Source organism: Fukomys damarensis, unplaced genomic scaffold (genome assembly GCF_012274545.1).
Source record: "Fukomys damarensis isolate Sample0158 unplaced genomic scaffold, DMR_v1.0_HiC HiC_scaffold_29, whole genome shotgun sequence".
Classification (NCBI taxonomy): Eukaryota; Metazoa; Chordata; class Mammalia; order Rodentia; family Bathyergidae; genus Fukomys; species Fukomys damarensis.
The window spans coordinates 1,670,953-1,690,721 of NW_022900941.1; the positions used below are offsets into that span (position 1 = coordinate 1,670,953).

The 19,769-nt window shown below is 42.0% G+C and overlaps 1 pseudogene; it reads left to right on the forward strand.

The window, feature by feature from the left end:
• Nucleotides 1-9,903, forward strand: part of LOC104847660 — a 21,499-nt pseudogene extending 11,596 nt beyond the window's left edge.
• The last annotated feature ends 9,866 nt before the right edge of the window (nt 9,904-19,769 follow it).

Below are 19,769 nucleotides of genomic sequence, written 5' to 3' on the forward strand. Positions count from 1 at the left end.
AAAAAAAAAAAAAAAAAAAAAAAAACGAGGGAGGAGAGAAAAAGAAAGATCTGAACTGGGCATTTTAAGGTTGAAAAATCTGTTGAGTATCCAGAAAAATGAGTGCAGACCTGCCCCAGATCACCTAGCTGTGACAGACTGAGGACAAGGCTCAACCCAGACTCCACAAGTTTTCAGAGAGGAAAAAATTGATCACATACATTGGATGAACAAAACACCTTTGGCCTTTTCAGAAGCACACAGAAAGCTGGGAAAAAGGAAGCAACACCTTTTAATGAATAATTATTTCTTATCAGAGTTGCACCCCCAACCACACGTCGTCAGCTGTGGAATGAAGACCATTTCAGGTAACTCAAGCATTCAGAGCAGCAGCCCCATACCGCTTTTCCCAGAAGACGCTGGGGCTGTGCCCTGGTCTGAGGAAGTAAACTCGAAAGAAATGGAAGTGCCTTGGCACAGGGCAGTAGCCGACAGTGAATTGGGCTTCTCTGTGGCTGCCACATCGGCAGAGGCTCTTTGGAGCCGCCCCAGATGGAGAGAGGGTTGCCAGAGGGCTGGAGTCCAGCAAACCCAGGACTGTACAGTCAGCACCAAGGCCAGCTTCTGGACAGGACCTTTCCTCCTCCGACTCTCTCAGGCCCAGCTATCCCTATTCTGCAGATGAGGAAACAAAGGCTACAGGGTTTTATAAGTTCACGCTGATTGTGAATGCAGGGTTTGACCCTAAAGCCAGGAATCACCCCACTGCTGGCCACAGTCTCCTAGAGCAGCCTTCTGTAAACACGCTGCAAAGCCCACCACAGAAATTTGCAGAGGGCCCAGATAAAACAGATCAGGAATGTAACCGCACAGACAGCTCACAGCAGGACAAACTCCAGGAAAGTGACTTCCGTGATGTGGGGTGACAAGGGCTCCGCTTGATGTGACCTTACGGTGTTTTAGCTACAAGCTGAGTGTTGCAGACAGATACCATTGCTGGGGGGTGGGGGGCAGTGCTGAGGATCAAACCCCAGCCGTCTGCATCCCCGGATCTACCACTGAGCTGGATCCCCAGCCCCAACAGCTCTCCTTTAACATCTGAACTGTTTGTGGATAGGCAGAGCAAGGCTGCGGGCCAGTGGCCAGATGCAGGGTCACAGCTGCTCCTGGAGTATGCACCCTCCCAGTGCCCCCAGCATCCCAGACAGACCAGGAAACCAGGGGAGGAAAAGTCTCTGGGGGAAGGCAGTGGACTGCCAGGGTGCTAGCTGTACCCCAGACTTTGCTACCCTAAAGCACAAGAACATGAGCTCCGAGGTGGTCGGCACTGTGAGGACATTGACTGTGTGTCTGGTATGGGAGGCTCTCCCTGCCCTGGGCAGTCCTGGGCTTCAGTGCAGAGCCACTTTCCTGATCTCAAGGCTCCCGTGCTCTCCTATCCAGTCTGCACCAGATCTGACTTGGAGCTCGACTCAAGGGGATCCTGCACTGGCCATTCTGCTCAGTGACTGTCTTCAGGGCTCCACAAATTTTCTTTTCTTTCTGAGAGAGCACTTGGCTCTCACAAACTCTATTCTCACTTATCACCGAATTACCTTCATGAGTCACATGTGCTATTTTACTTAGACAACACCCATTTTTACAAGAGCCGTACCCAAAACACAATGGGGTGAAGTGACTTGCCCAACCAAGGTCACAAGTTGCATGATCAGAACTTGCACTTGGCTGGGCCAGCCCAAAGCCCAGGGGCTCGATACCACAATATATCCAGAGTCCGCAAGCACTTGGGGTACTGTGACCTGAGGTGACCCTGCTCAAGGACACAGCCAGAGCCACATTCTCCTCAGCAAAACAGAGATTAAGCTCGAGACGAAACCTCCAGAGAGACACCAGGTCCTCGGCAGCGAGGCTCTCTGTGCAGCACCCTGGCATTTTGACGGATGAAAAACATTTCAAGTTTTCCTGTAAAAATGTCTGTTGTGGGAAGATAAGGAAATTCTGGCACACGCAGTGGTGACTTCTTAACTAGTTCGTGCAAGAACAGCATGCTTATTTTTAGCCTGAGGCTGAGTACAGCGAGGCCCTAATCAGCAGCTAGGGTGAGGGTGGCCAGACCCAGAAGGCAGCAGAGGCAAGGATGAGGCAGCACCTCCTAAGGTGTGTGGGAGCCTGGACTCTCTTAGGACTTCTGGGTACCCCGGCAACCTCCCAATGGGGAGAGAGGCACACGGCAGCCCCTGAGGGTGCTCAGGGGGCAGACTGTGGAACTCTCTGTCCCAAGCATGGTACCTTCCTGTGACCTCAGGTGGGGGAGGTTGGGCAGGAATGAGCTAAGCTCAGCCCTGGGAAGCACCAGCTGGGAATGAGCTGTCCCTTCAGCAAGCGTGTAGAAAAGAGTCGTCACCTTAGTCATCCTCTCCGTTGTTCCTTTTTGGGGAATTCAGCTCAACCTGGGCCCTAGCAGCATGGCAGTGTGTTCAAGGCCCCCTTATTTACCCCAATACAGGCTCCACAGATTCCCCATAGAGGCTGGCTCTGGGGCTACCTGGCCAGAAATGGGAGGTCCGACAAGGATAGCTCATGCTCGGTCAGCAGGGGTGGGTGAGGACACCTGGGCACCTGAGGACACCTGAGGTCAGCTGTCCTCCCTTGCATACCTCTCAGGGCTGGCTCAGCCACGTCGTACGGTACACAGCAGAGTCGAGTCCCATTGGCCCTGTCTGACTCCCTCAAGCTCCTTACACAGTGCTCTGCATCCCTGGACAGACTGTGTGTATCTCCACCTCCTTCTTTTCCGGAATCTTTAGCCGTGTGCCTTGCCCTGTACCCAGCCCAGGCATCCCAAGGGTACACTGCAGATGCCCAGTGGGCTCAAGATTGGTCCTCTTGGGCCGCACAAGAGGAAGAAGCTAGGTATTTGTGGGATCTTCTACCACCCTGGGTGGCCTCTCATTTGGTTTTAGCACCAACATCCCATGCTTTCAAACTCCCAAGACTGGTGGGCTCAGGTTCTCGAGGAAATGGCTTTTCCTTGGGGACCTCGCCCTTCTCCTCTCCCTTCTGGGCCTACGTCACTGGAAGGAAGCTCTGAACCCTTAACTCAGCCTGTGAAGCACCTTTTCTCCATTTCCAGGGGTGAGGAATCCGGGATCCTCTCCATCCTTTGTTAGCCATATTTGTTGGCATCGTGAGCGGACCTGAGCAGACCTAGCCCTGCAAACTGAGTGGGTCTATGCACACCCCCATCTGACACTGCTCCCCTGGCAGTCACGTTCAGCTACAGATCATGCGGAGGAAGGAAGGGTGGGGACACCTTGGCTCTCTCCATGCTGTGGTGCTGGGCTGTGTGGGCAGAGGGAGCTGGGGTGCAGCTCAGCTCAGAAGCCGACCCTGGGATGGCTTGGCTTGTCACCCTTCCTAGGCATCCCTTCCTTCCCAAGATGGACAAGAGACAGGCAGGGCCATTGGGAGATTCAAGAAATAGCACACAGCTCACTGTGAGCACAGTGCCCACTCACAGCAGGGCTTGCTGAGCAGAGGCTGACTCCATTTTGGCCAACTGCAAAGCCAAGGACAGGCTGGTTTGCTTGTTTTGCTGGAGATCAGTGATTAGAGGAAGTTCTCTAGAAAGTAGTTTCCTTGTGTGTACGGAGGAGGTTGGGGGACTCTCAGTCACTCCTACAGTCTCTGGATGACCCGCTCAGCTTGGAATGATGGTGAAAATTTCAGGAGACAGAAGCCTCCCCCAGAGCTAGCACAGTGCTACTTCACAATTCTTGGAAATCCCTCTCTGAGAAAACGCAAAATTCATTTACCCTTGGGGAGTCCTTGGCAGTCTTGGGTACATTTCAGTCCATCTGTGCAAGGGCCCGAAATCCAGCTGGAAACTACGGCTCACCCTGAATGTGACCATAGCAAATAGAACAGGGAAGTGGACTTGAGACATGACTCCTGATTACCGCAATTACCGGGAGCAGCATCTCCAGAGCCTGGGGGGGAAGAAAATAAATTAATTGCACACGGATGTAGGAGAGATCGCACCCCTGATTCTCTGCTGCAACCCATGTATGTAAAGCGTAATTGCACTGTACTGTCAAGAGAGTTGTGGCAGGGATTCGATTACACTGCAGAGTGGCTGTAAACATCCAGCACCCTCCCTTGTGCCCTGACAACCCTGGAGAAGATGGTCTTCCTGCAGTGAGAGATTTTCCAGCTCTGTGCAAGCAAGAGCCTAACAAAATATAGCAACGTAGCTGGCTCTGTCCACACAGGCAGCCGGAGCCCTTGTCCTGCAGCTGTCCAAGCCCCTTCGTGTTGCCCCCATCCCTGAAGCCCTGGTCAGTTTTCTTGGTATTTTATTAAAGAGCTGTTCAAAACAAGAGGCTGTGGTTCTTCCTACCTATGCCATGAATAATGTTAGCTATAAATGTTATCTTTGAAGGGCTGCCAAGTGTTCAAGTTCCACTTGGGCAACTTAGTAAGACTGGTCTCAAAGTAAACACGAAAGCTGGGATATAGCTCAGTGACAGAGCACACACAAAGCATGCAGGAGGCCTGTGTCCATCCCCCTGCAACAGCAGCCATAATGCAACATCAGTGTCGTGGGATAAAAATGGCGGCAGTAGAAGTGTGTGGCAGGATGAAAATAAATTTACGATTCATAACCAAAAAACTAAAGAAATGAATTTAATTTAATTAATGTTTTCCTTTCAGCTTTCCAGGAGTAGGCTCTTTGGAGGTTGCTTTAAGCTTTCAGATGTTTTTGTTTGTGCTTGTTTTTGTTTTTGTTTTTGCAGTACTGGAGATTGAAACCAGGGCCTGCACACTGAGCTATATCCCCAGACCTTTTTTATTTCTCATTTTGAGATAGGATCTCGCTAAGTTGCTAAGTTTTTCAAGCTGGGATTGAACTTGCAATCTTCCTGTATCAGCCTCCCCACAGTGCAAAATTTCAGTTTTGAAGAATGGGCCAGCTGAGACTCAGATGTCGTGGAACTTTTCAACTCGATGAGTGTTCTATCCAGCATCTACTGTCCCAGGCACTAGGTAAAATCGCACAATCCCTGCCTGGTAGAGATGCACCCTAGCAGGGAGCAGACTCCAATAAACCATGGGCATCAGTATGGTGGGAAGTGCGGTTGGCAAGTGTGAGCAGAGTGGGTGGAATTAGGGAGCTGGAGAGGTGACGGCAGGAAGTGGGATCCGGTTGCATACAAATGGCCAGAGGGAACCTCCACAGTAGGCCACGTTACACGAAGGTCTGCAGGCAGTGAGGGAGCCGGCCAGGTGGCTGTCTGGAGAAGGAACAGCGCTGCTAGGACCTGCACAGGGCACCTCAGTCCAGGCAGAGGGACAGGCCCTGTGCAATCCCTGAGACCAGACCTTGAGCCTCAAGGAGAGGGAGATACTGCTGTGGATGGAGCACGGTGAGCAGGAAGCGCAGTGACTGAGTTGAGAGAGGCCGCACTCTGCAGGTTCACTGTATGGCTGTGTCTAGAGGCTCCCCGAAGCCTCGTGCAGTCATAGGTGGGGCTTCTTCAGAGGGGGCTGGAGCTAGAGTGGGATTGACTCAGCGTGCAATGGATAGGATGAAGCCGCTAGGCTTAAAGGTGTGAGTTCCTCCCACCCTAAGTAGCCTGGGTGAGATAAAAGGGGCAGAAAGGCTGTTAAGGTCTCTCTCTTGCTTTGCTACCTTCTGCCCACCATGAACTGTTTCTCCTCTGTGGTGCCCCTCTGCCACACCACCCGGCCTTGGAGCCAGCCCATTATGGACTGAAACTGCTACAAACTGTGAGCAAAATAAACCTTTCCCCTTGAACTTTTGGTGTCAGGAATTTGTTCCAGCAAGAAGAAAAGTAACTAAGACAGAGACTTGAGCTCTTCCCCTGAAACCAGAGCCATGATCAGAACTTTATTTTTGCTTTTTTATTAAGTTTATTGGCACATTTGTATATACATAATTATCACATTCATCTGGGGAATTTTTTTACTAAATTTTATTTTATTTTATGCCATTCCCTCAAGCCTCCTCCCCTCCCTATGTACAAAAGCTTTGCTTCCATTTTTCCTTCTATTTTCACTTTTTCTTGTCCCTTCCTTGCTTCCTCCCTCCTTCCTCCCTTGTTCCCCTTCCCATCTGAACACTCTCTTCCCGTTTCCCAACATCCATTGTACATCTCAGTCCTTATTTCCACATTCAGTTTCTCACACTGGAGAAAATGCAGTAAACATATGCATCCAATTTATTTCACTTAAGAGTATGGTCTCAAGGTCCATCCATTTAGCTATAAATATCTGAAGTGCATCCTTCTTTGTGCAGAGCAGTGCACCATTGTATTAAAAAATCATCTTCTTTATCCACACATTAGTTGATGGGCATTTGGGCTGTTTCCAAGATTTAGCTATTACAAACTGTTCTGCTATAAACGTGGGTGTGCATATATCACTCTAGTTTGATGTTTTTAATTCTCTCAGGAAGAAAAGGTATAGCTGGGTAATAGGAACCTCTAGTCCTAGCTCTTTGAGAAAACTCCACACTTATTTCCACAGTGGTCACACCAGTCTACACTCCCACCAGCAGTGTAAAATGGTTCCTTTTTCCCCACAGCCCCTTCAGCATTTGTTATTGATTGATTTCTTGATAGCAACCATTCTTCCTGGAGTGAGATGGAATCTCATCGTTGTTTTAATTTACGTCTCTTAAATGATGTTGAACAGTTTTTTCATATGTTTGTTTGCCATTTCTAATTCCTCATCTGAGAAGTGTCTTTTTATTTCAGGTGCCCATTTTTGCATTAGTCTTTAAATTTGGGGGGTTCAATTTCTTGAGTTCTTTATATACTCTAGATCGTAGTCCTTTATCTGAATCACTGGTAATAAATTTTTTCTGCTCTGTGTGTTTTCTCTTCATTCTGTTGTTTCTCTCACTGTGCAAAAGCTTTTTAATAAGATGAGGTGCCAGTTGTTGATTCTCTGTAGTTTTTCCCATGTGGTCTGGGTTTTGTTCATGAAGTCTTTGCCTACTCCTGTGTTCTCAAGGGTTCTACCTATCTCTCCTCCTCCTGCAGATTTAGTGTTTCTGTTTTAATATTTAGGTCTTTGGTCCATGTTGATTTTAATTAGTGCATGATGAAAGATATGGGTCTAGTTTCAATCTTTGGCACATGGAAAGTCAGCTTTTCCAGCACCACTTAATAAAGAGACTCTTTGGCTCCTTTGTCAAAGATGAGGTGGTTGGGCCCCGCACCATACACACGAATGTGGTCTGCAGGTCTTCATGACGCTGGAGAGTGTTGGGCCCAGTGAGTGGAGGCTGCACTCGGGAGCTGGGCAGCCCAGAGAGCAGGCAGGGCTGTCAGTGGCAGAGGCACTGCAGGTGGAGGAGCAGAGGCCATGGTAGGGATGCCGAAGTCCCCCGTGTACCCCTTCACCATGGTGCCCAAACCCTCCTCCTCAGCAGCTTCCATCTTCCCTTGCTGCCAAGCAGGACCTTTCTATGTAGTTCAGGCTGCCGTGAACTCACTAAGTAGCCCAAGCTGGCCTTGAACTTGCAGTGATCCTCCTGCCTCAGCCTCCCCAGTGCTAGAGTTATAGACATGTGCCACCATGCCCAAAAGGAGCAAGTATTTTAAAATGAGCTGAAAGACACACCAAAGCTTTCATGGATACTGTAGATACACTTATTTCATTCCTAGATGATGATGCCCTATTCCTAGGATCCAACCTGGAGAGTGAAGTCCTAGGATTTTAGAGCAAATCACAATGTCTTAGAGGACTCATTGAGGAACACGCTCAGCAATAAGGATCCTGTGCTAAGATCTGTGAGAAACCAATTCTGTTTGCCTGTTTGGGATCACAATGACCCCAATTTCCAGATGCCTTGTTCAACAGTTGTTGCCCTTGACAATATTACAGATGGAGCTGTTAAAGTGGCAGTGACACCACTGAAGAAGAAGAGTTGATTTTACCTAAGAGGAACTTGAGGGACAAAGTAGAGGAAAACTCAGTGAGATCACCAAGAAAATCACCTCATTTAATGGCACAAGAACAAGGAAGAAGTTTGCTAGAAAGCACTATTGCCAGGTGTTCAAATGCCGCATCACTAAGTAGCTCAAAGGATGCATCTGGGAAGACTGTACCTGCCCCCAAGGCAGGGATGAACAAACAACCAGAAAGATATCAGGCTAAAGAAGACACCCGGAAATCGCTGAAGCCTGAGTATCAGAGGATGAACAGAAGGAACGGCCAACAGATTGGACATATTGAAGTGCAGCAGAGGTATCGTGACTTCAAGCCACTCTTCAGTGTCCTCTTGCCTTGAAGTGAAGGATGAAGCCGGGGTAGATTCCAGGCCTGAGTGTCATCATCAGAGCGAAGCCCATGTGCTGTCTCATGATTTAAATTGTCCAATTCTTTCAGAGACTTGTGTTCCTGTTGAAGAAAGGGAAGCCGAAGCTCTGATGGAATGTAAACTTCAAACAGTTAGCAGCCCACTGTTAAGTTTTCAGAGAAGGAGGAAGATGAACTGACTGATTCCATTTCCAGTAAAATGAGTGAGACCACTAGGGCAAAGGAGAAACTTGAACAAGAATCAAAGGAGATAGTAAAACTATCCCATGAAGATGACCAAATTGAGGAACCTAAATCTTTGTTGGTATTTCTGGTGACGGTGCTTGTGCAAATGCAAACAGCACAGAAAAGAATCCTGTAGGTTTGTCTAGTTCAGTGGATGAATTGCAATTTGGAACTGAATACCATGAATGTTGATAAAGCTGAGAACTCCCTTCAAAGAAATAAAGTGGAGCCATTGGGTCATTGTGAAGACACAGAGTCTAGTGATACACAGAGAGTACTGAGTTTAATAAATCAGCATTAGCGGTGATTGGTACTAATGCTTTTGAACCAGAAGGTAATACTTTAGAAAATGCTCTGTGATGTGGCTGACCAAAATTCAAAACAGTTGAACATTATTGAGAGTATTTAAATGGAGTCTCAGGAGACAGCAAACCTTTAGAATGACAGAAGCAGCCAGTCAAGTTAGTGTTTCTGGTGTAGAGTCAAAAAAACAAACAAACAAACAAACAAAAAAACCCAAGAGCTAGGGATTTAGCTCAGTGGTGCCATGCCTGCCTTGCAAGTGCAAGGTCCTGAGTTTGATCCCTGGTTAAAAACAACAACACACAAAGCCTGTAACTTATTCTGAGCAAAACATGACCACAGATACTTTGTAGACAATTGTCGCAGCAAAACATGTAGTAGTGCATAACAAAACTAATGTCAAAAGTGTAAAATGAAATGCAGACGAACCAGAATCCCAGCAAAATTTTCATAGTCCAGTTATAGTCAGGAAAAAAATGGATAAGGAACCAAAGACTGAAAGCTGTAATTCTGGGGTTAAGGCTGTGAAAAACCAAGCTCATTCTATATTCAAGAAAACATCACAGTATCAAAATTCAGTGCAAACCTCCAAACCTGTTACTCATTCTTTCAGCCATAGCCTGCTCACAGTCACCCCAGTCCTGCACACATGGGACTCACTATGTTCCAACCACAGACAATGCCATAAGCCTGTCTCAGCAGCAGGCACCAACAGCAAAAGTCACCAGTCACATGAAAGAAGGGCCTGAACACCCCAGTCTTGTGCAGTGCAAGGATGAAGAGAAGTTGAAATTAAAAGAACTCAAGAAGAACCTACAGTCTCAGCAGAGAAGCAACAGCAGTTTTTCTTTGGATGAGTCCCCACTGTTCATTCCAGACAGCATAGTAACTGCAAAAAGAGAACGTGCAGATCATAGCTCCATATTTGAGAGCAGATCCATGTGGGCTCCCAGCAAATCGTGTGGGTTTTGCAAAAAAACACATGGCAACAGGAGTGTGTGCGTGCATATGAGTGATGTGTACATGGAAGAGAAATTGTATTTTTAGAAGGTGGGACTGATCTGAAAACTTTTATAGAAAGAAAATATTTAATATACAAAGAAAGACATTTGGAGAAACCCCAGAAAGCTTCATCAGCCCTGGGTAATGATAGAAAGATATAGCTACTGAATTCATAAATGTGTCATCATAATACATTTTTAAAGGTGTAGTTTGATCAACAGCAGATATAATGGAAATGTTTTGTGTTTGTAACCAGACAGAGAGTGTAATTTAGTCATTGCCTTTGAAAGCAAAACCCAAACCTTTTTGCAAATCAGAAAACTGTTCTGCTGTCTTGGAACTGCATTTTAATTGGCTGGAGAAGAATTAGCAATAAAATGTAAAGATGATAGTGGAAGTTCTATTTTTCTTTTGAAAAATTTTTTAAAGATGCACATTAAAGACTATACCATCATCTCAAAACTATCAAACTTGAGCTTGTAATAAAATTTGATAGCTAAAACAACTGTGTGATAACCCAGAAGAATTTGCACCATGAAATAGAATGGAAATATTACCACTGATGAAATGTTTTAGTGATTCCAATAATTTCTTGAGAATTCAAATCTTTCAAACTTTTAGAGTTGCCTTTAACATTGTTTTTTATTGTTTTAGGATTCCACCTTTAATAGTTCTATGTCACTGCCTTCCCCCTCCCAGTGTATTTTTTTTATTTGCTAGCTTTTTTAAGAAAAGGAAATTGAGATGAATTTGTGCATGACTGTGCATGAATGTGCATCTATGAGAATGTCCTGATCAAATGTTCACATTGCTATCAGAGCTTCTATCAACACTGATAAGAAAAAAAGAAATAACTTGACTGCTAATGTTAGTGATTTTTTCCAACATTGTTTTATTACATAAAAATTAAACTCAAAATTTAGAGGACAAAAAAAAAAGATCAGGTGGTTGAGTATGCCTAGAGTTGTTTCTGCATCCTCTAGTCTGTTCCATTCATCTTCAGGTTTCTTCTTTTGCCAGTACCATGCTGTTTTATTGCTGTAGCTTTGTAGTATACTTTAAAGTCAGAGACTGTGATACTCCCTGCTTTACCTTTGTTGCCCAGAATTTCTTTTGCTATTCTAGGTCTCTCCTGATTCCAAATGAATTTTAGGAATGGTTTCTCTAGTTCTGGAATGTATATTAAAGGTATTTTTATTGAATTGGATTAAACCTGTATAACAATTTGGGGAATATGACCATTTTTACTATGTTGGTTCTTCTGACCCAGGAGCAAGTGATGTCTTTCCATCTTCTGATATCTTCTTCGATCTCATTTTTCAGAGTACTGTAGTTTTTAATGTAGCGGTCTTTTACTTCCTTTGTTTGATTGATTCCTAAGTATTTCATTTTTTTATTCTATTTTGAAAGGTATGGTTTTTCTTAGTTTCTTTCAGTGACTTGATTTGTGTACAGGAATGTTATTGATTTTTGAGTGTTGACTTTCTATCCAGTTATGTGACTGATTTGGTTATTAAATCTAGAAGTCTTTTGGTGGAGTTTTTGAGTATAATGTCATCTGCAAATAATGATAATTCAACTTCTTCCTTTCCTATCTTCATTTATTTTATTTCTTTCTCTTGTCTAATTGCTGTGGCTAATGTTTCCACAACCATATTTAACAAGACTGGTCATAGTGGACATCCTTGTCTTGTTTCTGATTTTAAAGTGAAAGCCTTCACATACTAGCTCATAAAACATGCTTAAATAAATACAAAAGAATGGAAATTATCCCATGGATATTATGAGGCTATAGTGCAATGAAATTGGAAATCAATGGCAAAAGAAACCACAAAACTATATAAACACATGGAAATTAAATAACAACCTCCTGAACAACCAGTGGATCACAGATGAAACTAAAGAAGAAATTAAACAGTATCTACAGTTAAATGATAATATCAATACAACATACCAGAATTCATGGAACACAGTGAAAGTATTCCTATGAGGGAACTCTCACTTCAGGAAAACAGAGCAAGCACAAATAAACAACCTAACGTTGAACCTCAAACTTATAGATAAAGAAGAACAAGTCAGGCCCAAAGCTCATACAAAGGGGGAAATTATAAAGATCAAGAAAAAATTAATGAAATTGAGACTAAGAAAACAATACATAGAATCAATTAATCAAAGTGTTGCTTCTTTGAAAGATTAAATAAAATTGATAAAATCTTAGCCAATCTTATCCAAAAAGAAAAGAAAATTCTCAAATCCACTCAATTGGGAATCAAAAGGATGAAATCACAATGAATCCTGCAGAAATTCAGATCATCCATACCTACTTCAAGAACCTTTATTCTAATAAAATGGAAAGCACAGAAAAAATGGACAGATTCCTAGTTGCATACAAACTACCAAAGCTGAATCAAGAAGATATAGAAATTCTAAATAACTAAATATCAGCCAATGAAATTGAAGATGTAATTAAAAACATATCTACAAAGAAAAGCCCAGGTCCATATGGATTCACTGCTAAATTCTACAAAAAATTTAGAGACAATCTCTTCAAACTCTTTAATGAAATTGAAAGGGAAGCAATACTCTCAAAGTCATTCCAGGAAACAAGCACTACCCTGATTCCAAAACCCGAGAAGGATAAAACCAAAACAGAAGCCCATCTCCCTAATGAGCATAGATGCAAAAATCCTCAATTAGACTGGTAAACTAAATGCAGTAAATTATCAAGAAGATTATACATCATCACCAACTAGGATTCATCCCAGGGATGCAGGGATGGTGCAATATATGCAAATAAATAAATGTAATACATCATACTGACAAAGCCAGGGACAAATCAATTATCTTGATAGATGCAGAAAAAGCATTTGACAAAGTCCAACACCCGTTGATTATAAAAAAAATACCTACAGAAAATTGGAATAGTCTTTACCTCAATCTGATAAAAGCCATCTACAACATGCCAACAGCCAACATCACACAGTACATTATTTTTAAATAGACCCTGATTGGTGTGTGTGGAGACAAGATGGGGGAGGTAGAGTCCTGAGTCCTGCCAGCTTGCTGTGGTTTATTTAGCTCTATACCTGGAATATATAAAGAACTCAAAAATTAGACTTCCCCCCAAATATAAGACCCAATGAAAAATGGACAACTGAAATGAACAGACACTCTTTGGAAGAAATACAAGTAGCCAATAAATATATGAAAAACTGTTTAGCATCTCTGGCCATTAGAAAAATGCAAATTAAAACAATACTGAAATTTCATCTTACTCCAGAAAAAGTGGCTGTGATCAAGAACTCAAAAAACAAAAACTTTTGATGCAGTTGTGTAGAAAAGGATCCCTTCTACATTGTTGGTGGAAATGTAAACTAGTACAACCACTAATGAAATCAGTATGGAGATTCCTCAGAAAACTAAACATAGACGTTCCATTTGACCCAGCTATACTTCTTCTGGGTATCTTCTCAAAAGAGTTAAAAGCATCATATTACAGCCATGTGTGCACATCCATGTTTATAGCAGCACAACTCACTTTAGCTAAGTCTTTGAAAGTGGCCTATATGCCCATCAACAGGTAGATGGCTAAAGAAAATGTGGAGTACCACTCAGTCACAAATAGAAATAGTTTGAGTCATTTTTAGGAAAACAGGTGCACCTTGAGACCAAAATGATAAGTGAAATAAATCAGACACAAAGGGTTAAATAGTGCATACTTTGTCCTACTGGAGAAACCCAAAGTATAAATATGTTAAAAGAAAAATAAAAGACAGATGATAGAAAATAGGGAGACAGACTTTTTGAAGATGGGAAGAGGATCTAGGGATGGGAGATGAGAAATAAAAAGGATCAAGATGTGATATGTAAATATGCACACGCATCAATTCCCCATACAGAATGTATTTGTTAGTATCACAAACATACTAAGCTTTTTTAGGGTAAAAAAAAAAAAGTTCCTCCAGGGGCACAGATTTAGCTCAGTGGTGCCACACATGCCTTGCAACCACAAGGTCCTCAGTTTGATCCCTGGTACCGAAAAACACAAACAAAAAAAAAGCAAATGAACAAGAAAAAAACATCCACCAAAGTTTCATGTGTTTGTAAGGTGATTCAATTATAGGAGCACTAAACTCACCAGTAGTTTCATCCATTGTTTAGCTCAGTAGCTAAATATACTTTTAGGAATGGGGCTGCGATGGAGGTGGGTCACAGGATATATGATGTGAAAGGGTAAATTTTTGTCCCCAGCTGCTTCTCCCCAGATTCTGCTCCCTGACTGCCACAGAGTGAGCAGCTGTTCTCCACCATGCTTTTCTACCCTGCTATTTCTTCATTGGAGGCAGCCAACAATGAATTAAACCCACCACAAACTGTGAGACAAATGAACCTTTCTGTGGGGATCATGAGTATTGGTTGTAAGTACCGTTAACTCTAGTAACTCCATATGTGTTGTTTCTCCAGTTTAGCAGGTAGAGTGTTTCCTTTGTGGAATTCCTGAAAGTTACAGTTTCTTGTCTCTGACCTTTAAATGTGTGGTTGTCCGGGTTACTACTACTCACGGTGGGTTGTTTTGGCGAACCTGTTTGCTCTTTTCCTGTGTGACCTTTCAGTTACTATGGTAAACCCATCCCATAATAGTTTGTGGTTTTTTGCTTTAAAAGGCCGGTGCTTGCCGGCAATAAACGCCGCCTTGATCAGACTCTTGTCTTGGCGTCCTTCCTTTCTCTCTGCCCCATCTCCACCCCGCTGCTCTTTCAGGTTTGAGACACTGCTGGACAGTGCTCTGCGTCGCCGGCTCGCGACACCTTTCCACCTTTAAGTTGTGGGTGTTAGGTGTTTTGTCCCAGTGACTAAAAACAACCAATATAGAAATTGGTAACACAGAAATGAGGGCCAGATTGTGACTATACCTGACCATGTGGTTTAGAAACCTTTGGAACTGGTTTGTTGGAAGAGTTTTGAAAGCTCTGAGGATATGGACTAGAGAAGCCCTAGAATGTTATAAGCAGGATCTGATGGGTGATTCTAGTCAGAGCCCAGAAGACCAGAATGCTGATCAGAATGCACAGTAAAGCCCAGGTGAATAATTTACCTATGGTTTGCACATGCCCTGAGACTTTGTGGAAAGTCTCTAAAATTAAAGGCAGTGAATAATTAATTTGTCAGAGAACACTTTTAGCATCCCAATGTTCAGGCTGTGATATGGGTACTTCTGGATGCTTTTAGCCAAATCTACAGTGAGAATTGGGAGCAAAGGGCAGATCCACACGATACAAAGTTTCCAGTCTGGCCAGAAAGCAAGCATCTATGAAGTTGGGTCAAAGGAAAGCATAATTGCAGAAGAAAGTAGTATTAAAAAGAAGCCAAGGGGCCAGGGATTTAGCTCAGTGGTGCCACCATCTGCCTCACAAGTGCAAGGATCCGAGTTTGATCCCCAGTACCAAAAAAAAAAATTTTTTTCAAAAAGAAGTCAAGGACCATAGGAAGGATGGCTTATAAGAATCCCCAGAATTGGCCAGACTTTACCCTTCATAGGCTCAAGGGTGCGAAAAGTAAACACATTTGAAAGACTTCACTTTGAGAAAGCAGCCCAGGGATCCCAGCTCATTGAAGTCCAACTAGTAAAGTATTTCCCTGAGTTAGGCTATCTGGGCACTGCAGCCATGGTCCAAGGAAGCCTGCCTATTGGCTTCCACTGGCAGCAGACCTTGATGTCATCCACATGGTACTAGTTTTTCAGATGTACAGCATGCAAGAGTTGTGGAGTCACAGAGGCTTCTCCCCACATTTCAGAGAAAAGTCTGGAAGGCCAGCCAGTGCTGCTGAGCAGGCAGTGCCCAAAGCTGTGAGTTATGTGCAATGGACACCCTAGTAAGTTGGAGATGCCAGGAATATGGAACATTTCCTGAAGAAAACTGCAAGCAGTGAACAGAGCCAATCCAACAGAGAAGTCAAGTGAGCTGCAACCACCAAGGGCCTAGGGATCAGGCTGCTCAAGCACCTTGAAGTTCACATCTCACCACAATCTACCCCGAGGAATGGACATGGAGCTGAGAGATTTAATGTTTGACCTGAGAGTTTTACTCTTGCTTTGGTCCCATTCTTTTCAATCTTCCTATTTTTCCCTTTGGGAATGGAAATGTTTACCTGTGCCATTGTATGTTGGAAGTATTTAGCTTTCTTTTTCTTTTTATAGGGGCTCATAGATAAAAGTTTGCCTTGAGTCTCAAAAGAGACTTTGGGCTTAGACTTTTCAGCAGTGCTGGGACTGTTAGAGATGGACTAAATTCATTTTGCCTAATGAGATGAACATGAGCATTTTGGGGGGCCAGGGGTGCAATATAATGGTTTGGATCTAAAATGTCCCCCCAATTTTGTTTTCATATATGTTTTGGTCTATTTCTGGGCTCTTTATTCTGTTCCACTTTCCTGTTTAGTGGTCCCTGAACCAATATCACACTGCTTAAATAAATAGACCTTTATTATATACTTGCTAGGTTAAACATTCTTTCTTCTGTTTTTCAAAATACTAGTGATATTCTTAGCCTTTAGCTGTCAACATACATTTTAGAATCACCAGTTGTCTCATGCCATGAAATAATCCTGTTGGGTTTTAATTTGAATTATATTGAAGTTATAGTTTGGGGGAATAGATATCTTCATATAGAATCTTCTCATGCACAAACATCATAAAATCCTCCACTAATTCACATTTACTTGCCTTATTTACTTATTGAGGTAAACTGGACTTATTTATACTTACTTTAAGTTTTTCCAGAAAGGCCTTACCACTTTCTCTCTAAATGTCTCAAGGAGACCTTGCAGCCTATGAGCTGACACACCCCAAGGGGCTGAGCAGTGTCCACAGCTCACGGCCCTACTGGACCACCATTTGTACAAGAGTTAGATAAGGTTTCTTCCTTTTATGCCTAGGTGCCTTATGGTTTTTGCTGTTATTAGAAGTTGTATTTTTCAAATGCTTGGATTTTAAATTCAATGTTGCTGGCATGCACATGTCATCATCACCAACATTAGCATCTTCTTGTATCCTGTGAACTTGCTGAACTCTACTTCTAACAATTTTCAGATTCTTTTCAATTTTTCAGTGTTTTTCAGTGTATATCATAGTGATATGCAAATACTAAGATATGTTTTCTTCCTTTCTAATGTTTATACTTTTTTCCACTGTACTGACTAAGACTCCAGCACAAGGATGAGGAAGCAATTCCATTAGGTATTTTTGTCTTTGACTTTAAAAAAGTTGCACTAATGTTAGTATGATGTTTCAGTAGGTGTTTAAAAACAGCCTTTATCAAATTAAGGAAGCTTCTTCTTTAAATATGTGAAGAGGTGCTTTACACTGAGATGTTTTTCTGTTTGTAGTGAAACTACTGTTTGTTTGTTTTTTTCCTTTCTTCAATCTTTCAATGTGATGAATTATACGGATATATCTTCTAATCCCAGGCTGGCTTCAAACTTTCAATCCTCCTGCCTGAGCCCCCCAGGTGCTGGGATTACAGGTGTGCACCAACACACCCAGCTCAATCTTGCTTTTTGTTGAGCAACTTGGTCATAATTTTTTTATTGTATTTACTGCTTTCTGGATTTGTTTGCTAATTATTTATGATATTTGGTATCCATATTCATAAGTATGATTGCTGTATAATTTTCCTGGTTTGTATCCTTGATTACTCTCAATATCAAGGTTACACTAGTCTCATAAAATAAGCTGAAGTAAACACTTCCCATCATAAGAATAAATTGGCTGCTGCTGGATATGGTGGTGCACTCCTACAATCCTAGCACTTGGGAGGTTGAGGCAGGAAGATCACCTCAAGTTCAAGGCCAACCTGGGATACATATCAAGACCCTGTCTCAAAAACAAAACAAATCAACAACAAAAGAATAGGCTGTATAATATTAGGCTTATCTGCAACTGTTCCTCAGCTGACCCTGAGAATCCATCCTAAAGCCAACAGGCACCTGAGCATTCTCCCTCCCTCCCTCTATCTCTCCCTCTAGATTTATAAACAATGATTCAGCTCCTTTGATGAGTCGATTCAGCTTTCCCATTCAGTTTTTCCATTTCTCCTTCAGTTTGGGTAAGCAATATTTGTCAGTAAGTTATCTGAATTGCCTAAATTTGCCTGAAGTTTTAAACAACCCTGATTTTTAAAATTGCAGTTCCGTTTTTCATTTCCTTTTCCATTAATTTCTGCTCATTGTATTTTCTTCTTCCAACTTTCCTTGACTTAAACATCGTTGTTTTCCTTATTATTGAGTTGAATATCATGCTCATTAATATTCAAGCTTACTTTCTTATGTAACATAAACAACTAAGACTATAACTTTCTGTTTAAATATGATCACAAGTTTTGATACACAGTATTTTTATTGCTACTCAATTTTAAGTATTTTCTATTAACATTTTCTTCCTTTTCTTAGCTCGTGAGTTATTCATAAGTGTGTTTCTCCATACTCAAATGCATGGGTTTTTTTCTAGCTAAATTGTTATTGATTTCTGAATTTTTGCATGGTACAACATCTTTGAAATTTGTGGAGACTGTCATTTGGCCTAGTACTTGATCAATTTCTTGTTAGAATTCCATGTAATATTGAGAATTAGCTACTTTTTTTATTGCTGTGCTAAACAGTTGTCCGATAGCTCAAGCTTGTTCATTGCATGGTTCAAATCATCTGTACCATTGGAAGTTTTGGTAGGCTTCACTTGCTAATTATTTAGAGGTGACTTTGAATCTCTGAGTATCAGTATGATGTTTTTTCTTCTAATTAGGTCAATTTCACCTTATAAATATGAAGCTGTGATTTTAGTTACATTTAATTTAGGATGTTTACATAGTGCTGAAGAGTTTTTTCTTTAATTATATAATATAGTTTCTTCTTCTCATAACAATTTTTTTCCTTTGGTTAGCATTTCTTTGAGGCATGTTTTTAACATTTTTATTTTTCCATCTCCTTATGTTCTATGTTCAATTCCTACAAGCAAACTAAATTTGAATTTTTTTTTTTTTTTTTTTTTTTTTTTTTTGTACTGGAGATTGAACTCAGGTCCTTGCTCTTGTGAGGCAGGTGGCAGAACCACTGAACTAAATTCCCAGACCTAAATTTGAATTTTTTAGTTAAATTTAATAGTCTTTTTTATTTAAGCAAGAAATGTTAGCCAATGTATTTATTGCAGTTACTGACCCTTTTAGGTTTCTTTCTAGCCCTTTATTGCTCCTTATTTTGTACCTGCTGTTTGTTTGATTTTTCTTTTTTTTTATTGCTACATTTTAGATATATAATAAGTGACGGTCATCACTGGGATCTTGTACCATTACCTGACTTATCTTGGTTCTTATTTTTTCCTCATTCCACTCCCCTCCTTCACTCCCTACACCCTTCCCTATTTACAAAGACTTTGCTTCCATTCTTTTCCTATTCTCATATTTTTTTCTTTTACCTTCTTACCTTTCCCCTACCCTTCCCACTTCCCCTACACCTTTAGACCTTTTCTTCCTATTACACAGTATCAATTATACATTTTAATCTTTATTTACACTTTAGTTTATCACACAAGAGAAACTATATAGTATTTTACACATGTGTCCTATTAATTTCATTTAAGAGTATGACCTCAATATTCATCCACTTAGCTATAAATGTCTCTAGTTTCTCATTCTTTATGGCTGAGTAGTACTTTATTTCTTTAAATTTTCTTTATCCAGTCTCCAGTTGATGGGCAATTGGGCTGTATAGTGAAAATGGTCACACTTCCAAAACCACTATACAGATTCAGTGAAATCCCTATTGAAATCCCAATAGCACATTTCATAGGACTAGAGAAAACCATCCAAAAATTCATTTGTTTTGCTTTTTCTGTGATTTTCTACTCTCTGGTCTTTCAT